Consider the following 17795-nt stretch of genomic DNA (forward strand, 5'->3'; position numbering starts at 1 on the left):
TGGATAATGTGTGGAAATTAAATAAGTGTGGAATATGATGCAAAGATATGGTACAAAGTTTGTGGTGGGAAATGAAGCTTGGTTCCACAAACTATGGTTTACACTAGCTGATCGCCTTTGTTCAAGCTTTCAAATCCCTTTCTACCATATACATGCGATGTAATTGGTTTAGTGAGATGACATCTCTTCTTTACCATAGTCACAAAACTATTCAACACCATCATTACCAAATGCATTAACACTTAGCATTTCTACACAAACACATAGCTACAACAAAATTTCTCATTGCTGATTATTCAATGATCGTACATATCGTATTTGAAAACTTCCCAATTTGACAATAACCCATTGTTTGTATTTGGTTGAACATCGCTGAAGCCTTGCACTTATCATTTCTTGAAGTTGGTTATGAGGTTAGAAATGCTCAATTTTGGAGTATTCAAAACCTCATTTGGTCATGTTCATTTTGGGAGCACTCAATACTAAAATCCAATAATTAGTTTGACTCTTTGAAGCATTCAAAACCTCGTTGGTTACAAGTCCTCAAATTTTGAGCATTGAAAAACTTTTTGGATTAGTATTTTCAAGATTTTGAGCAGCATCACATAACCTCATGAAACTTCCACGGTTTTTTCATAAACAAGGGGAATCTTTTAAATAATTAAAATTAACTTGAAAAATAACTTCAATTATTTAACAAAAATTAAAAATAAATTGCCTATATTAATGATGGTAAAATTAAAACTCCCAATATTATAAAAAAATTGGTGTACTAGGAACAAAGCAACACACTGCTACCAAACTTTTGTTTCGAACAATTTCTGTTGTAAATGTTTGGTGCACTGCTCTGGAAATTTCAAATCAACATTAGTTGAATTAATGTTGAGAGTTTCTATAAAGTGCTCGTAAGATTTAGGTACTCTTCCAGGTAAAGACTTTCATATCTTCTTCCTCCTTTTTTGACCAATGGCTTTGAGCTGATCTTATATGTCCTTAATCTTCGTTAGATGTTCTTATAAGGACATACATTCATCCATTATGATCCATCATGATTGAGAATAATTGGTTCTTTGAGAACAATGCTCGACTCTTGTCTAATGTCTCATGCAACTCCTTTAGATGCTTTCAGATGTCTAATGCTAACTTGCCAAAAGGAATTTGAGGCAATTGATCATTTGAGATAGACAGCTTGAGAAGCAGGACAACTTCATGATTTCAGTCATCAAACTTGGCCTGGTCTAATTAGGTTGTGGTAGGATGAGTCGCTGTTCCCAAAACAATATCAAGGCAATGATATTCAAAAATTGTCAGCATGTGCTAATTCTAGGTGTTATAATTTTTGCTATTGAATCTTTGATTGCCTTCCAAGATTAAGTTGGTGAATGATGCCGTCTTGCACATTTCCTAATGCAAAAAAATTGAAAAACAAAGAAGAGGTGATAGCACAAAATCTGAAACACGAATCCCAATGCAAAAATCGAGGCAAATACAGGTATAGACCTCAAAAAATAGTGAAGTACGACTAATACAAATTTTGAGAAAAAAGTCAGATTAACCCAAAAAAATCCAATGAAGACCCAGAAGAGCACTTAAAAAACTCATTTGAAATCAAAATATTTTTTTGATTGGCACAAAATTTGAAGCAAGGAAAACTAAGCACCCCCAAAAATTGAAGGCAACCTATTTGAACTTTCAAACAATCCACCAAGAACATGAAATTGGATTTTTAATCCGGCAAAAGAACAAAGAGTATTGTAAGAGACCCTAGTCGTCTAATTGTTTTTTGAAATCACTATAAAAAAATGGCATGTGATCACTGAAAGAAGGTAGAATGAGCTCAGAACACAACAAAAAATAACCCAAAACCATAGTAACATGTGGACGCGTCCCCCCTCTTTTTGCCCCATATCCCATAGAGTTGGACACATCAGGGACTTGGGGACTCCGTTCCCTCGTCCCCAGCGGGGCCAGCAGATTCCACAACCTCTGCCAAAGATGGGGGATGTCTCGGTGTTGACTAGTTTTTGATTTGACTATTTATGTTCAATGTTCAATGTTCCAATTCGATGCAATGTTGTATTTACTCTTTTATATCTTTATATCTTATATTGCAATATTTTGTTTTCATAATTAGCATTTTAAGTACCATATGTATTGTATAAACAACTCCCTCCTGGTCCCCCACCACCGTTCCCCCGCCATCTCCCAACCATCCCCAAATTAAGGCCACTCTATCCCCCCATCCTGGAAACTTGTCACCCCATTCCGCCTTCCCCCCATCCCTCAGGGCGGTGTAACTATGCCCAAAACCATCATTTTTACCTAAATCACCAACAAATGTTGTTGCAACTTGTAGAAATCAGTGGCCACATGAATAAAAAAGGTGAAACGTTAGGAAATGACACTTTGATTTGCAGAGAAATGTCCACAAAAGGAGGTCGACAAAGCCATGGACAAGCCGTAAAATGTAGGAAAAAATAACCCATCATGGGTTGTAGACATGACAGTGCAGAGAGAGGCCACGAAAATGAAAGTCATGGTTTGCATAGAAGCAGCCTGTGTGACGGCAAAAAATGGATGGCGTCATGTAGGGAGAGACTAGGGAAGTTGTGGTTAAAAAAAAGAAGCTTACACAAGTCACGGAAAAATGGATTGATGCTTAGTCCCATTGAAAAAAAAATCATGGCCATGAGCCATGGGAATCATGAATTCACCTAGGAGCAAAACGAAGAAATAAGAGGGAGAATTTTAAAGGACTAATTGATTTGGAAAACAATGTCAATTTCTAGGATCGCTGCAAATGTACTAACAATTCCCATTGTGATTGATTGTGTTTCATATGCAAATGAAGGCTTATAAATAAGAGAGGAGACATGTCTTTGCGGTTAATCATCATTAGATAACATATTAATATATTAGTAATATAAATAACCATATATATAATATGTATAACAATATATATATATATATATTATAGTAGATAATATATATATTATATTATATTATATATATAATAATATATATATTATTATATTATATATATATTATATATAATAATATATATATTATCTACTATAATATATATATATATTGTAACGTTCCTATTACAAAATAAATCATTTATCAAAACTATTGTAATGGGCCAATTGATTTAATGTATCTCGGACCCATTTTTATTTTGTTTCCGAAGTTTGTATCGTTGTCGGCTATCTTTGTATACCCTCAGAAAGTTTTTCCTGATGGGTATTTAAGCACGGCTTATAGATAGTCTTTAGGTATGCAATTTGGATTATTTTCTTTATACTAGTGAATTTCTGTCGGGATATTCTGTTGTTCGCCATTTCAGAAGTGAAAGATCTTCCCTATTTGGTCATCTCGGTTTCGGTGGGATTCAACCCTCACCCTATTTCGTTGCTTGTAACACTTTGCTCGGATTTTGTAAATCGGAGCACCACTGTTTTGTGTTCTATAATTCATTATTGTTTGGTATTATCTGATGAATTTGGATCTCTAAGGTTAGCTTGCATTACTAAGTTTTCTTTCTTCCATTCACACACTTCTTCATCTTTCCGCACACTTGAGCATTACAAACCGATACATCATTGACAACATACTTTGTTGCACGAGTTCTCCTCCATCACTGTATGACCACATAATCCCTTCCGTACGAACACATAGTTCTATCGTACGGACACATAGTCCACCGTACAACCATCTTGTCTGCACCGTATGACCACATTGTTTCCACCGTACAACCACCTTGTTGCCATTGTATGACTTGCAAGTGTCCACCATACGACCACTTTATATGCCACCATACGACCTCCAACATCGTCCGTACTCCCCTCCATAACCAACATTACCGTACGACCCTAGTTCTAGTGTATTCATACTTTTTTATTACACACACAACAGAATCAAAAACCCTATACTTGTTTGTCGCACCCACACAGAGCTTAGGAACAATACAATGGTATTAGAGCGCTTCGATCCTGCTAGCCCGTGGACAGTGAATGAGAGTTTATAGCTAGAATAGAAGGACACATTCCGTTGATCGAATGGCTGCCGAACCGGAATTGACAGTTCCTGAACTCGTAGCACTACTGACGGAACTTGCCAAGAATCAGGCATAGGTCACTGATACTTAGCGACTCATGGAAGAGACTCTCAAGAAGTTGGCAGGCAATAAAATATCCAGAGAACAAAATGGTCATAGCGCGGACTCGGTATCTGGTAAATCAAACCCTCATCTAGCACGCTCTCGACCTTCCATGTTTTTTCCCCCATAGACAGAGGCGCCACATGAAGGGAAACAACCAACCTTTGAAGAGATGCAAGAACAATTGAGAGAAGACTAGAAAAATGTGAATTTTGAGAAAGATATATCCTACAAAGATTATACAGATTTGAGAATGAGATAATCGGGAGGTGGATACCGAGAATATTTTAACAATGTTCTCAGAAGAAAGTTGAGTAAAGTAAATCTGTCTCCATTTGATGAATTCGGATCCATATCTGCGCAAGCGTGGGTAATGAAGGCCGATACTTGCTTCCAGCTGAATCTTATGCTAGAAGAAGAAGCAATCAAATTTGCGGCGTTGCACTTAGAGGGAGTTGCACATGAATGGTGGCATCACGACACCATCACACTAGGGCATGATCAAATAACTACTTACGCAAAATTCATTGAGAGATTGATAGAGTGATTTGATGGTACAGATCCAAAACTCAATTTCAAGGATTAGGTGCAACTGAGGCAAACTGGACCGATCGACCAGTACATTGCGGAATTTCAAAAACTTTCTGTGTTGGTCATGGACATTTCTGAAAGAAGGCAAACATTACTCTTCATGGATGGACTGCCAGAACCATTGAAAGGTTGGGTAAAAAGGTTCAATCCTGCCACCCTGTCGGAGGCTATTAATAAGGCATGGAGCATGGCATCATCGTCGACATCATCCTTTTGAAGTTACTCGCACCCCAAACTGTCGGCCTTTCGAGGGACAAAGATAATAAACCTCCGCCCAGGAAGCCATCATTGGACAAAGCTATCAGATAGGAACTCCGATGGAAGAAATTATGTTTCAACTACAAGGGACATTGGGAACCTAGCCACAGATGCCTCGGAAAGGGAAAAATACACTACACTGAGCTCGTGTCCGATGATGAGGACGACCAAGAAGAAACACTCACCAAGGACAACCAACATCACTACAACACCAACATGGTTAGTTTGAATCGTATGGAAAGGATTGTAGCATTGGTATGACGCGGAGGGACTATCGCCCTGGCTGGTAGCCCGAGGTGCACAATTTTTCGTGTATGGGGGACCCTTCAAGGACAAAGGGTTATGATGATGCTCGACAGTGGAGCTACTCTAAACTTCATAAACTCATCTTTGGTAAAGCGAAGAGGTCTACCTACGGAAACACAAGCAGGATTTCAGGTCAAGGTTGCCATAGGGACTCTTCTGCCCTGCACACACCTTGTTCCTTAGCTAAGTATCACAATGGCGAATCATACAGTGACAGAGGATTTCTTCATAGTGAATCTTGATGACATAGAGGTTATTTTGGGCATACAGTGGATGAAGACACTTGATGAATACACTTAGAGCTTCAAACGGATGGATTTCACTTTCTTTGTCGATGGAAAGAAGGTTGTTCTCTGCGGAATGGCAAATGAGGGTCTGAAGGAAGTTTCTGGGCATCGGATGGAGGCAATTTTTCGGCGTGATGATGTTGCATGGGTTGCACATTGTTTTATCTCGGTGGAATCTATAAAAGAGCAACGAGCACCTCCACAGGATGATGAACTCCAGGATATATTGAGCAAACATGATAAAGTTCTCATTGACATTCCTCTTGGCATTTTGCCTCATCGAGGGTTTGAACATACTATCAAGTTGGAAGCAGAAGGCAAGCCAGTCATAACCACACCGTACCGCCATCCCAAGAAATTCAAAGATGAGATTGAAAAGACGATTCAGGAACTACTAGAGAAAGGATGGATTTGTCCCAGTTCTAGCCCTTTTGTGTCATCTATAGTATTGGTCAAAAAGGACGAGATGATGCGCATGTGTGTGGACTACCGTGCGTTGAACCAAAAAACTATAAAGAACAGATATCCCATTCCAAGGATAGATGAGTTGCTGGATGAATTGCATGGCGTAGTCTATTTTTCGAAAATAGATCTCCGTTCCGGATACCATCAAATCCGCATGAGGGAGGAAGACATAGAAAAGACCGCCTTCCGTTGTCACTACGAACATTATGAGTTTTTGGTCATGCCATTCAGATTGACAAATGCTCCTGCCACATTTCAATTATGCATGAATCGCATCTTCAACAAAAAACTGCGTAAGCACTTTTAGGTATTTTTTGATGATCTTATTTATAGCAGGACGTGGGAGGAGCACCTGAAGCATCTGAATGAAGTCCTAAAGATCATGGAGGAGCAATCTTTGTTTGCCAAACAATCCAAGTGTGGATTCGGTATGACAGAAATATTGTGCCTGGGGCATGTTGTCAGTAAATACGGAGTAAGTGCATTAGGAGAAGATTCAGGCTATCCTTAATTGGCCTCCCCCAAAATCACTCACGGATTTGCTAGGATTTTTTGGACTGTGTAGTTATTACTGAAAGTTTGTTAAAGGATTCTCTTAGCTCAGCGCATCCTTAACGGATTTGTCGAGGAAGGGGTCTTTCCTGGGGAACGAAAAGGCACAACTCACTTTTGATAAGTTGAAAGAGGCAATAAGCACTTGTCTTGTACTTGCATTACTGGATTTCACTCGACTATTCATTTTGGAGTGCGACGCGTCTGAAGAAGGCATTGGCGCAGTATTGATGCAAGATAGACATCCCATAGCTTATGAGAGTTGGAAGCTTACATAGACAGAACGCCTATATTCCATCTACGACAAAGAGATGTTGGCCATCTTACATGCACTAACCAAGTTCTAGCATTATTTGGTAGGTGCCAAGTTTTTTGTCTGTATGGACCACAATAGTTTGAGATATTTTTTGGAGCAACAAGACTTGAACGAGAGGCAACAAAAATGGGTAAGCAAGGTTCAGGCTTTTGATTTTGACATTGAATATGTGAAAGGGAAGAACAATGTGGTTGTAGATGCCTTGTCCAGGAAACCCGCCATTTGCTTACTACACCAAATTTTAGCTGACTGGAAGGCACATCTGTTGGTAGAATACTCCAAAAACACATTTTCCTATGAGCTAATGGATGGCAACACCCAGGATGATTGGTATAGAGTGGATCATCTACTATAAGATTTGGATATGTTTGGTGCCAGAATTCAAATTGAAGCAGAAAATTTTGAAGGAAGTACACGACTCACCCTTGGCAGGACACTCGGGTTTCCTCAAAGCTTACAGAAGTCTTCGGGAGAGGTTTTCATGGAAAGGACTTAAAGGGGACGTATTGCAGTATGTAAGAGAGTGCGGTTTGCCAGCAGAACAAATTCAAACATACTCTACCTGTCGGGATACTGCAACTTTTGCCAATTCTAGAACATAAGTGGGAAAGTTTCTCGATGGATTTCATAACAGGGCTTCCCAAGGTGAACGGAAAGGATTGTATTTTCGTGGTGGTTGACAGATTGACAAAGTACGTACATTTCTTCACCATAACCTCAGATTTTCAGGCCGCACAAGTTGCCAATCTATTTTTTAGAGAAGTCTTTCGTTTGCACGAGTTACCCTGAAACATTGTCAGTGATTGGGATGGGCGATTCATCAATATCTTCTAGAGAGAGCTGTTTCGGATGATATGGACAAAATTGTCACCAAGTACTAGTTACCACCCACAGATAGGCGGACAAACGAAGATTGTGAACAAGTAGCTTAAAGGTTACCTTCGGAACTATGTTTCAGCACAACAACGGGCGTGGGTCAAATGGATACATCTAGGGGAATATTGCTATAATACCACGTACCACATGTCCATCAGAATGACACCATTCAAAGCTCTGTACGGGTATGAACCCCTTTCCTTCATCGACATAGTTCTAGGCGATAGTCACACACCAAGGGCAAGGGACTGGCTTTAGGAGGGACTACACATACTGAGATGCTTGAAGGAAAACCTACAGTGGGCACAAAATCAACAGAAGATGTACGTCGATAGACACAGAATGGAGAGGAGTTTTGAAGTAGGGGATTTGGTCTATCTCTGGCTCTAGCCATATCGACTATCCTCATTGAAGGAAAAGGGAAAAGAAAAATTGAAGCCACAATTTTATGGCCCCTATCATGTAGTTCATTGCATTGGTGAAGTTACGTACAAGCTGAAACTTCCGAAGGGAAGCTGTATTCATAACGTCTTCCATGTTTCATGCCTGAAGAATGCCGTAGGGCAGAACGTCACGGTAGCCACAAGCCTTCCACAACTCAATGAAGAAGGAAAGCTCATATTGGAACCAACCGAGATCATCGAAGTACGTGAAAAGACCGCGGAACCACATGGTGAAGGAATCTCTGGTGCATTGGAAACACTTGCCATTGGACGACGCGACGTGGGAGGGCGAGCACATTCTCTAGCACCTAGCATTGCACTTGTTTGAGGTCAAACAAAATTTGGGACGGGAGGACTATAATGTTTCCGTTACAAAATAAATCATTTATCAAAACTATTGTAACGGGCTGATTGATTTAATGTATCTTGGATCTATTTTCTTTTGTTTCGGAAGTTTGTGTCGCCGTCGGCTATCTTTGTACACCCTTGAAAAGTTTTCCTGATGGGTATTTAAGCACGACTTATAGGTAGTCTTTAGGTATGCAATTTTAATTATTTTCTTTGTATTGCGAATTCCTGTTGGGATTCTCTGTTGTTTGCCATTTCGGAAGTGAAAGATCTTCCCTATTTGGTCATCTTGGTTTCGGTGGGATTCAACCCTCATCCTATTCCGTTGCCTGTAACACTCTGCTCAGATTTTTCAAATCAGAGCACCATCTTGTAACAAATCTAATCGAAGATTTTGTGTTCTATAATTCATTATCGTTTGGTACTATCTATGAATTTGGATCTCTAAAGTTAGCCTGTATTACTAAGTTTTGTTTCTTCCATTCGCACACCTCTTCATCTTTCTGCACTCTTGAGCATTACAAATTGATACATCACTGACGACATACTCTGTTGCACGAGTTCTCCTCCATCACTATATGACCATATAATCCCTTTTGTACGGACACACAGTTCTATCGTACGAACACAATCCACCGTACGACCATCTTGTATGCACTATACGACCACCTTGTTGCCACCGTACAACTTGGAAGTGCCCACCGTACGGCCACTTTATATGCCATCGTACGACCTCCAGCATCGTCCGTACTCCCCTCCATAACCAACATTACGTACGACCCCAATTCTAGTGTATCCATACTTTGTTGTTATACACACAATAGAAATCAAGAACCCTATACTTGTTTGTCGCATCCACACAGAGGTCAGGAACATTACATATTATATACTATATATATATTTTTTGATAGGTAACATTTTGTATTATATTGATAAAAAGAGAGTTACATTAAAATGGTTTGGCTAAATGCCTTTTTGCCTTAACTACCCATACCTTGGCCAAACCCATGCCATTAGACAAAAATTTAGAGTATGAACACTTTGAAGAAGACAGGACCACACAACCCATATACTAAGATGAACAAAACAAAACAAAATAGGGCATCCGCTTGTATGCACCAACATCACCATCGTTTGGTATTTGTTACTCGAACCATCGCGTCTGGTTGGTGTTGAATGGTCGTCCATTGCCGAATTCCCCTGCCTCCCTCGATGACGCTTTCCACTGCCCTCCCCCTCTTCGATGAGCAACGATGCATCCACCCAGACTCCTTTTGATGTGGACGCATCCTCCTTTAGGTGGCTCTTCTTTGCAATTTGGTGGTGTAATTGTTGCCCTGGAGCAAACATGCTCTTTCTTGATGTGGCCTTCATGAAGCCTCGTTCATTCTCCACCGACGCCCAAATTTGCTTAGTTAGGAACTCCACTACCTTTTTCCACCCCTGTTCTGCTTTGGGGATATGGGCACCTTGCGGATTTGAGGAGAGCCACACAACCAGTGGTTGAATCGAAGAGTCCCCTCCACTAGTAAGCCTCCAAGGCTTTGTTCCCATCACAATACCTACGCCCATAACCGTTCTCTCAATTATGTCCTCTAGCTTGAGAAGCCGCTGCCTATCCACACATACAGCCACAAGACGACGAACCTCTTCCTTTGATTCCCCGACCATCAACACAAGCGCAACAAACAACAACGCCACATCCAGGTTTGATCTCCTCTTCCAAAATGCGTTTGGATATTCTGGCCCTAACATCCGTTGTACTCCCTCTAGAAAGGCCTAGTCGTGAAAAAAAAATATGTGTTTGAGACGCCGTGTGGTAATCTGGCCTTTGTAGGTCTACATCTGAGAATATGAGCCCAGAGTGAAGTTTGCCTCCATTTCTATTGCAGTAGGAAACAAATGAACTCGGCCTGCCTTATAGCTGAATTTATCTACCTTGGAATTCTCTGGAATGAAGTACCAAGGCAAGAAAACATTCAAGTTGACATGCGTGGGGTATTCAGCGTGAGATTTGAAATCTTTGCATACCGTGAAATGATTTAATGTTATCGGAAGTCAGAATCATGATTCCTTTCCCTTAAAATCATCCAGAATGAAAAATTTCATGTGTGAATTAATATGTCTAATGGCCAAGCAATAATACTCTCTTTACTCTAATCCATGGTATCACAGGTCCTCAAAGATTTCATTTTGTGGACCCAATGCTGCATTAGCACTCATGTTGGCTAACATGTCCGCCACCCTATTCGCTTCCCTAAATGAATGAGAAACCTTAAAGTCATCGAATTCCAAAAGCAATTCTTTGATTTGCTGGACAAATTTATCAAGGTGCCATGCCTCCATCTTCCCTCTCTTAATGCCATTTATAATGATCTCCGAATCTCCTTCCAAATGGATTCATTCACAGCCAATTTTTGCTCCTAAGACTAGAGCCTCTTTGGCTGCATAACATTCTGCAGTATTATTCATACCATCCTGCAAATGTTTGGCTGCAAGAGTGAGAATGTTGCCCTTATGGTCTCTTGCCACACACCCACACCTTGAAACACCCGGGTTTTCCCTGGCTACCTCATCAAAATTAATCTTAATCCAACCAACCCCTAGAGGTGTCCAAAACACCGTTACCCTCTTCAACGTTGGATTAACCCCAACAATCCCATGAACGGGCCATATATATTATATACTATATTATATATATGTAATATATACAATAATATATATTGTTTAACATGGATAAGTATATATAGGAAATGATGATTACCAATAACAATAATGTTTTTCAAATCAAATTAATCCGATTGAAGCTACAACTTCAACACTCCCTCTTAGTTAAGGAGGATTTGTAGAACACACTATGCTCTCAAGTGTATGAAGAGATATCATCTCAGTATGATATTCAATTCACTATAAGGCTTAATTTCTCAACACTCCCTCTTTAGCAAAAAAAATTAAGCAATTTATAATACAAGATTTGAACACCACCTAAGTGTGGTCTATGACAGATTTAAGCTATGGTGTCCGGCAAGATATGACTCGAAGAACAATCTGGCCCAAAGAACCATGATGAGTTGATTATCAAGGTGTCCGGCAAAATCTAGCCCAAAGAACCATGATAAGTTGGTTATCAAGGTGTCCGGCAAAATCTAGCCCAAAGAACCATGATAGTACTTGCTCCTAGACATCCAACACATTTAGGTGCTACAAGTTAATGTACGGTATCTAGGAGATAGGTCAACCATTGATAAGGTTGTCACCTTACAATGGTTACCTTCGAGTTGATACATTTGTCATCATGACTTCTAGCACTCTGGGACAACAACTTAATGAAGTCTGTCATGATAACAGGCAGGTCTACTATTTATAAGATCATTACCTTACAATGGTTACCTTCTGTTTATATATGTCAATGAAAGATTGTCTCCTTTCATTACATATCATATGTGAAATAGTAACCACCATGAACCCAATCAGAGGGTGGTACAAAGGCTTTCACCTTAATTTTCTCTCACAACGAAGAATGCATTACAAAGAGTTTCACTTAGAACTTCTCATAGAGAAGATATCGTTCACAAAGGATTGCACCTCAAAAATTCTCCCTTTGAAAAAGATCTTGGGAAGTCAGATTCAATAATTACTCCCTTAGAGGCTCTCTTCCCCCAAGGACTCTTGTTAGGCTCACTCTATATCTGATATAAATTTTCTAATTTTCTAGTGATAAGTCATCACTTCCTCATGATATACATAGGAGTAGGTCCATCAACATCATGCAGTCACACATGTATTTCTAGACTCCCTCTGAGTATCAATCTTCTAAGCTCCTGCATTACTTTAGAAGAAGTGTCATGCTCCATCTTAATGTAGAAGGATCTCATCATCTCAAACATCAAAGATGTTTGCTTCAAGAGCCTCACTTTATCCATCTTGATCATCAGGGCCTTTGGAGCTACTATCATTAGATTGAGTCTGCACAATATTTGGTAGCATGTGTAAACTACCAACTTTCTTTTCTTGTAAGAACATCTTCAAACATAATGGAAAGGATCAAGGCAAATAACTCTTATAGTATCTAAGAATTACAAATAAGAGAGAGATAAATGTAAAAGATAAGAATACTTATCTGCACATGAAGATTCAGAAATTGTCTTCTTAGATTATTTGAGAATGGAACATCTCCCCTCTAAATAAGTTTCAAGTGGGAATGGAACATTGACTATTATTCCCCCCACAATGTAAAATTTCCACTCATTCTAATTAAAATATGACAACTCTTTTCTAAATTCCAACTTGCTCTTTTCGTCCATTGAAGGTCCAAACATTCATTTAGCTTAACAATTAAAGTGAACATGTCCTTCCATTTTCTCAAACTCGTCCACAATACGCCAATATCTTGATTGAGTTTGAGTGTGCCACATGTATGAATATGATCGAGATCACCGAAGGTTGATTGAATCATATCATCTATCTGTTCCCTCTTTTTCCAAGGTAATGAGATGTTAGGCTCCCTCTTGATATATAAAGATACTCATAATCTTAATATAGATTCCCACTTTGATATCATCAACCAATTATGCGTCACATCAAATATAGAAAAACTTCTTTTTAATCTTCTTCTTTGGAACGAATCATCCTTGAAGATCAAGGAAAAGAACAAGCATAACTCTTATTAATGCCAATAGGCATTCTACAATGGCAAAATGGGTGGAGTGGGATGGTGTGAGTGTGTTAATGTTAACTTTTATTCTTCTAGGTTAAATTTGACAACCATCTACATGTCAAAAATTTAAATCTTATTATAAATAGAATATACTTTAAAAATAATTTAATAAATACCGTGCATAAAATATTTGTTTAAATTATAATATTTGGAGATATAAATCATCCATTTTTTTAGAAATAAAAATAAAAAACTTAACTTAGTAAAAAACTAAATAAATGGATATAAAGGAAATATAAATAATTTTAGATGTAGTAAATTAAATTATAATTATTTTGTAGTGGATATCTATCGGCATTTCTTTAGATAGATTTATTTAAGATATCTATACAAGTATTATATGCATGGATATAGTTAATGAATTTACTACGATATGCAAATAAATTAGTATTGAATACTTATCTCAAGATGGAATTAACATTCTTCCTAATGTTAGCTAACAATTTATAATCAAGCATTAAGAAAATACTTATCTCTTATAATCAAGAGATGAAAAAAAGATTCTTGTCATTACCCCAAGAAAATAAGGCAAATATATGTAAATAAAACAAGCATTTCAATAAATAAACATTATTAATCTTTGTATTGAAATTCATTGTTAATATCTATATTCATTCATTGAAATTCATTATTAATATCTATATTTATTAATTTCAATAAATAATCATTATTAATATCTGTATTGAAATTCATTGTTAATATCTATATGTATTTATTGAAATTCATTATTAATATCTATATTTATTATATATATAATTTCAATAACAAACATTGTTAAATACGTTGAAATAATATTGGAATAAATACTAATAGTATTATTGACCCTTATTAACGTAATCCATGCAAACATAACCCGATACCTAAACATTTAAAATGATCAAATTCTATGCATTATTCAAAAAAAACCAAATGACATGACTAGTAAGTACAATTCATATATTGAGCCGAGCAAAGGGAGAAGGCATCGAATAGGAAGCAAGGAGAAAAAGAGCAATGGCAAATGTATAAGGCATTAAATAGAAAGAGGTCATCAACGTAGGAGGGCAAGCGCACAACAAGCACATTAGAGACTGATGGCAATAAACTCCACCCATGAAATGCCTTTCACGCGTGACTTAAGACACCATAAGGGAGCCAAGGATAGAGTGTAACCAGGCACACCAGGTACCATCCGAAACTAACGAGCAGGAGCAAGTTATGGGTGAGAAATTGAATCCCGTGGGAAGTCTCGGTAAAACATCGTTCAGGATGAGAAGGGCAGTAACCGCAAACCCACACAGTACACCATCAAAATCAAAAAGGAAGGCAAGGTAACAATCCTTGAGAATCAGTAATGATTAAAGAATAAGGTGAATCTACCTCTGTTAGATCACCAGGCTTAGGAGGGAAATCCTCTCTCCTAAGAAGGATGGATGCCTTGATCAAGCATCCATAAGGCTTATTGAGAGGATTGTAAAATGAAGACACTTAGTGGAGAGCTGTTCCCATTCGGGAGCCCCAGGAAGCTCTCTCTCAGGAGCTAAGCGTCTGATTGCAAACTCTCATTAAGAAAGATATATATTAATTTATGAAATAAAATCTATATTTTAAACTTAATAAGAATAATGTGTTATATGAGTATTGAGAATTAATACAATTGCAAGTTCAGCCTAGAAATTCGAAAACCAAGAACTAGGGACATTTCAATTCTTTTGTTGCTTCTCAACAAAGCTCACTCCCAACTATTCTAGAGACTTAACATCCTTAATTTAATCTATTTCTTTCTTCCTAAAAAGTAGTAGCTCCCTCCAATACTTTGATGTAATCCTTTCATCCAATAAAAGGATCACAATAACATTTCCTTGTGTTGCTAATTAAATTTATCATTACCATTGTACTTCATGAACTGAGATACCACTTGAGTGTTTTAACATTAATGTAATCATTATTAAATAAATATCCTTTAGTGGTAAACGTTAGTCATTTTCTAACTACCATCAAGATTCTCTTGATTCATTTCTTATAGACATGATTTCATTAGTCAACCTTCAGTTATAGGGAAATATAGGCTATCACTTTTATACCGATATTCAATTCTTAAGACTCAACATCAAAGTAGAGGTCTATGTCATTGATATGGTTAGTGGAGAGGTTGAGAGAGTTACCCACTTAACTTATAACCAAAAGTTGAGTCAATCCAATGATTCAAATTCATATATAATCGATTAATTTCTAGAATTTCATTATATAATGAAATAAAATCTTTAGGGGGTACCATCGATGATAGTATACGTGTTACATGCTCATGGGATACTCATTTGATTTATAGACCGAATGCACAACCTATGACCACCTCTTGCATCTCTAAAATCAAATAGCCAAAGCAGGACTTGAATTATACAACTCTCAAGTAAATCAGGATGGATCATATTTTGCCGATGACCCAAAACTTTTTATGTTTTTATGTCACTTTTGAAGCTGTGGCTCAAGCTTCACTCAATTTTCTAGACTCACAGTTCAAGACAAATGCAATTTTGGCAGTGGATGTGCACCTCAATCCCTCATCCAAAGTTGTATGAGCAATTGCTATTAATTATGTTGGTTGTTCTCGTGACACTATTCCTACAATGTTCTTTGATAATGTGAAGGTTGGGCATAGTGGTGACGGAGAAACCCTACCTATGTTGTGCAAGGTGTTAAAAATCTAGAGACTCCAAATACAGTGGAAATTGAAGAAGATATGTGTGAGGTGAATATAACAAAACATCTTCTACAACCTTCTTAGAAAATATCTCCCGAGGGGAGAGCTTAGATGTACCTACTTTTTCCTAATGAGAAGGAAATGATGTAACCTTATGACTTATTTGTAATCCTCCCTAATTTGGTGCATTGCAAGAAACCATTTTTTAGGCGACCCGAAAAAACATGTAAACATCCAAACTTTTGAATATCATGCCTGAATTCAACATCCTTTGGTGAAAAGGTAATCTTTATCTTTGTCTTTGATGTGACTAGATATTATCACGTTGAATAGTATGATGCCTCTTAACACAGGTCTAGTCAAATTAACCTTCAACTGGCTTTCTTGCAGATTAAAAGGTTTGTAGTTCCTTTATATTTTCATGTCCTTTTCTATGGATGATGTACCATGAACTAGTAGACACTGGCAAGTTTATCTGCTTATGCTCACACCAATCTTCTAATCTATTCGCACCTTAGTTTCCTTATTTCTGCCTTCCTCCCGTGGTATACGTAGTCACCAAATCTTAGCTGGCTAACTTGGCACATTCTACCATTGTCTGACTTAGAACAACCGCTAATTCATTTTAATGGCCTTTCTTTGGTTGTGTTTTCTGTCCTTAGTTTACTCTGACAAGACTTCTGTACAAACTTCCATGTTGATTCTTCCCATCAGATATTGCTCGCTTCCTTTGTATTAGCTAGTAATGTCATTCGATGCCCTAGATCGATGGTCCTTATATCTCTTTGATATGCTATGTTGGCAATGACCGCATCCTCATTGTATGACCTTAAAGTGATGATCTACAATCCCGTCTGAATATCATATCCTCCACATGTAAGGACTCTAGTGCGCTTTTTTAATTGTCCGCATCAACTATCCCTGTCTTTTCATGGACGTGCCTATACTGTTTAATGTATCTCCAATCCTTCTATTAACCTAAGAAAAAGAAATGACACTCTCACACCGGAATCCCCCAAAAGTAACACCTTGAATAAGTAATCATACTCATCGCCCATCTTCAATGGCTCGATCTTAGGCTATATTTAAGTGCCATGACATGACAAAGATGTTTGTACTGTTCGCATTACAATTTATTTGTTGTCAATTGAAATTGGTGCTCTTTTATCATATGTATTTGAACAGTTTAATACATTTGCAGTTGGCTTTGATAACATGTCAATTTCTAGGATCGCTGCAAATGTACTAACAATTGCCATTATGATTGATTGTGTTCCATATGCAAATGAAGGCTTATAAATAAGAGATAAGGAGACATATCTCATGTAGAGACGTGTCTCTGCGGTTAATCATCATTAGATAACATATTAATATATTTGTAATATAAATAATCATATATATAGTATATTATTATATAATATGCATAACAATATATATATATATATATATATATATGTTGGTAAATAGATTGTTCTTTCTGATTCTAACTCTTAAATGCTCAAACTACGAACAATATGTGATTACAACAGTTGAAAAGTTGCTTCTAAAAAGTCTAACTTTTCTCTGAATTAATAGGTACAACTCCCTATTGCGGATTTGCAATGAATTATGTTTTATTCCTAAAACTTATATGGGGTGTGTTCTTGAACTGAGAACAGGAGAGGTAAAATTGAGCTAGGCCTAAACAAGATCCAACTCAGACAAGAAGAGATTTTTGAAGAATTGATTAAGTTCATGAACCCACACATCTTATGAACTCACAAAGCTTAATGACTCAAAATGGCATAACAACTAATA

The 17795-nt window shown here is 37.6% G+C and overlaps 1 protein-coding gene across 3 annotated transcripts in view; it reads left to right on the plus strand.

Moving 5' to 3' along the window:
* The window catches only part of IPT9 (isopentenyltransferase 9), a 107275-nt gene that overhangs the window by 12293 nt on the left and 77187 nt on the right, over positions 1–17795 (plus strand). The window lies entirely within an intron of this gene.

This window comes from Cupressus sempervirens, chromosome 7 (assembly GCF_028749045.1).
Source record: "Cupressus sempervirens isolate cs-2001-9-10 chromosome 7, ASM2874904v1, whole genome shotgun sequence".
Classification (NCBI taxonomy): Eukaryota; Viridiplantae; Streptophyta; class Pinopsida; order Cupressales; family Cupressaceae; genus Cupressus; species Cupressus sempervirens.